The sequence below is a fragment of the Ornithodoros turicata genome, chromosome 1 (genome assembly GCF_037126465.1).
Source record: "Ornithodoros turicata isolate Travis chromosome 1, ASM3712646v1, whole genome shotgun sequence".
NCBI classification, from domain to species: domain Eukaryota; kingdom Metazoa; phylum Arthropoda; class Arachnida; order Ixodida; family Argasidae; genus Ornithodoros; species Ornithodoros turicata.
The window spans coordinates 222,562,691-222,566,861 of NC_088201.1; the positions used below are offsets into that span (position 1 = coordinate 222,562,691).

General features: G+C 47.4%; 1 long non-coding RNA gene across 1 annotated transcript; it reads right to left on the reverse strand.

Moving 5' to 3' along the window:
- Nucleotides 1–366: 366 nt before the first annotated feature.
- LOC135376963 (uncharacterized) lies at nucleotides 367–729 on the reverse strand. The gene is made up of 3 exons (XR_010417937.1): nucleotides 657–729; nucleotides 489–524; nucleotides 367–431 (listed from the first exon to the last, which is right to left on the reverse strand). It is a non-coding gene; the product is annotated as an uncharacterized LOC135376963 (long non-coding RNA).
- Nucleotides 730–4,171: the final 3,442 nt, after the last annotated feature.

Here is a 4,171-nt window from a genome sequence, read left to right on the forward strand (position 1 = left end):
ACCACGTAGTAGGAACGTGAATGCCTCGCACATTCACTACGTTCCTCCAAAGCGGGTAAAATCTTGAAAATGACGCGGGCGACGCCACTTGGAGATCCATAATTCACATTCATCCGCTACGACGTTTCCACACATCTGTAAAAGAGTCAACAAAGTGCGACACATTGTACTTCCCTGCAAATTCTTTATAAAAATCACTCAGCATTTTTTACATACAGTGGCACAGCCGTAAAGCCGTGGAGCACATGACGAAGTTGCACGGGTGAAGCGTATGCCCAATCTGTTTCGCAGTAAACACAAGTCACTGAAGAGCTCTGAAACGCACTTTAGCGTAACTTACCTGATGTCTTTCAACATTTCTGCGACCTTCCCACGTCGTGAGTGTGCTGTCCCAACCGCGTTGTTCACCGCAATGAATACGTCGAAAGTATCTGAAATTCATAGATTAGACATTAGTAACGGGGCCACTGACGATGTTGCATCTTCACCTTGAAAAGTGCTGGTAGGGTCACGAGTACACTTAGCTGAAAGATAAAGCATAGGGTAATAGGAATCAAAAGGGTAATAATCACACTGCTAGCATAAAGTAATAGAACCCACACGCTAGGAATGATACCAAACAAAAGTTGCACGAATCGTACAAACATAGAACTAACCTTTAATCTAAGAAATCGCAAGGCTTCTGGACCTATCTTCCAGGGTGCACACATAAAAGCACCCCCAGGCAACATTAGTAGGGCATAAAAACACAGCAGTCCAGGGCACCAGAGCAACGACGGAACGCGAGACAACGGGAGCCAGAAAAAGGCGAGCGAACGCAACGAAGCTTGCAAGCGAAATGGACGCCGCCCGCAGCGCAGAAACGGCAGGAAGGCCACCTACCCGCCAGGCCATGCCCCAGCGCCCAGGCGCTCCTCGGAATGTAGCAAGGGAACGGAAAGTCGCGCGAAGACGGGACCAACGCTATCGGAAAGGGGACGTTTTCCTCTTTGAAAACACATCTCAATCACCTTCCTACGCCAGCAAGAACCCGATATCGAAAAAAATGCCCCAGGCCCATGTATCAGAGAACCGCCGTTGCCACGGTGTTCTAACTCGAGAACCGAGAGGGATAGAAAGATGCGGCAAGTTTCTACGCGTTTCCCATGTCGAGTGCGTGTGCCCATTAAAAGGAAGTCGGATCCGCCGTGGGGTTCAAGCCTGAAGACAGGGACAAAAATCGGTGAACGGTGGTCGGTGTCAGGAATTTCGAGAATGACGTCTTAACCACTGGAAATCGACGGCTGGTCTCAATTGGAAAGTTGTAGAACAGGGAACAGAGCACGCGCACACAAAATTTCGACTAAATCGGACATCGGGTAATCGACTTACGACACCGAAAAGTGGGAAGCGTTTCAGGGTGGCTCTAGCCAGCCTCGCAGCTCGTCATGCTCTTAAGCCGATATCGGGAGAACGGAACATCGCGCGCCTACGGGACAAACGCTGTTGGAAAGAGCACATTGAGACCTTCATAACGAAGGCAAACATGACCATGTGGCAGCAACGGGAAGGCTTTTTTTGGGGGGGGGCGGGAAAACCGCTGGTCTGTATTGGGAGGAGTGTGAACGCGGAATCCTCTAACTCGAGAACTGCTAAATTTAGAGAGACGCGGTGAATTTTATCACGTGCTCCGCGTCGAGAACAGTGGGTTCTCCAAGTATGAACCCTGTCCGAGGCGAACTTCTTTCCAACAAGGGCACTGAAGTTCGGAAAAACGAATTTTACTAACGCGTCTCCGCCTACGAGTTCGAAACCACTACAGATCAGTTCCTGTGTGATTTGCGCGATCACACAGCTAATCCAGGCCCGTTCGGACCTGAATTTTGGTCTCGATCCAACAGTCCGGGCGGGATTTACAAGACTTTAAAGGTGTCAGAAGCACCGACGGTTGCCTAGAATTTTCAAATATCTGGACAACCGCCAGGATTTCTCACAAGCCGCAAGGTGCACGCGTAGGGGGATGGTAGGGGAATTCGTCACAAGAAACAGCATCCCGATATCGCCGCTGCAGGCCAAGATATTAGACACGGGAACCCATCGCGAAACACCGCGATGTCACTCTGATGGGGTTAAACCATCACTGGATGGCTAAAAGACGCCGCGGTATCAACCGCCACCTCAAGTGGCATGTGCAGTGCTCAGTTGGAATCTCTATGCATATCTGATCTATTCTGACCGATGATGTCACTACGGTGCCGTAGGGGACCTGGGCACATTCTTCTTATTTGTCCATGCTACCAACCTTCCCGAACCGCGCTCTCTCAGATCCTTAGTCAGTTGGAATTTCACCCTTTCTATCTCTATGAAAATTGCTTGGCCCCTGGTGAAATCCAGCCCATCAACACTCTGTGATGAGAGCTTTTTTGGTCTTTTTAGACACGTCAGGACTTCGATCCTTATGGTGAAGGGGCACATTTCATCGCATTTTATGCCAGTGGGCTCGGATATCCACACTGGCGACGAAACTCCTCATTATTAACCTTAGAAATAAAGTTGTTGTTTTATTGATACTCTAGGCCAATTCCTTCAATTGGTTCCGCATTCTTTGAACTGGTGCAGTGTGTACAAAACATGTTGGATTACATTAAATCAAGTGGAAATCACCGTTTAGCATTGATATCCATTAAGCCAATTCATTGAATTGCTTCTTTATTCCGTGGGTACGATCTTCGCCACACAACATAGTGGAACACGATGTCGCGAAGGTATAGCTTCTCTTCAAAAACCCTGATTCTGTCAGTGAGGAACTTGTACCTGACGGCTACATAATGAACGAATTGACTGTCTGATTTGTCTTTGGTTCTCGTTGGAATTGTGGCGACAATTCAATGATGTTATGTCTTCTCGTTCCAGCAGGGAAGCACATCTGGAGATGTAGTTGTGTGTGTTCCGTTCTACATGGAGATATTGCAAGAGATATCGAGGTCTTCTCGGCCTTCCCAACTACCTTTATTAGCACTACAGTAAAAGGAAACAGAAGCTAGATACTGTGGTACATCTGCTAAGCTCGGACCATGTCGGGAGTTTTTGTAAATTCAGATGAATAATTTTTGTGTGTTGCCACTTCGGTAACACGGATAAAAATTGGTGTCACTGTTTTAGTTTCTTGCTGCACGCTGTTGAACGTTATCATAAGGATACAAAAATATAATGAGCATCGAAAGTATGTTTGTATTCTACTTCTAAATCAACATCCGATCGGGACGCCATTTCGAAGTCCCAGCGATATCATTAAAATACATCCTGGCTAGACAACGCTAGGACGTTTCGAATGACGTCTTATTTACATCATTGGGACATTTTTCGCGGATCAGGACTACGGGATCTTTTCAGGACGTCCATGGGACATCGGTGGTTTACTGGGCACCAGGTCGCTTATCAGATTATACAGCTCCCTGATTATGTCTGATCCAACGAGGCGACCAATCCTGTTTGCACGAGACTCGTTGTAAATTTAATCAACTCTCATGTCAGAGATAGAGAGGAGAAAATCTACCAGCGACAGACGACGTCTGATAACTCGATATGATGTGAGGCAATATCTCCTTCGACCGGTTGACTAGCAATGCCGCGGGCACTTTGTGAACTGCGTTCAATAAGGTTATTGGCCGCCACGCCTGGGGGCTCCCACACTCGACCTGGCCGTCCTTCGGTAATAGGACAATTCTTCCTCTGTCAAAAGAACCGGGTACTTCCTCTGCTCTAAGAAACTGATTGATTAGGTCCGTTAACTTGGGCCCCAGAACACTAAAAAAACGCGTGTAAAATTCGACCGGAAGCCCGTCGTACCCCGGCGATGAAGATGCTTTCATGCTCTTCACTATTGACCATACTTAGGCCACTGTTGCTGTCTTACAGAGCTCATCGGTGCATGACATAGAAGCTTGGGGCAAGCTCGTGAGAAACGATCCCATCGACGCTCAAAACTCTTCAGAATTATCGAGTATTTTTCTTCTATAGAGCTGCTCAAAAAAGCCTACAAACATTATTTCAATGTCCCTAGCTGATTGCGATAGCCTCACGTCTTGCATCCGAACCTGGGTAACACGGGGCGAGAATTAGGACCTTTTCTCCATTACGAATGACCTGAAAATTTTGAGAGTTCCTATCGGTTGATGCCTGCTCACAACCA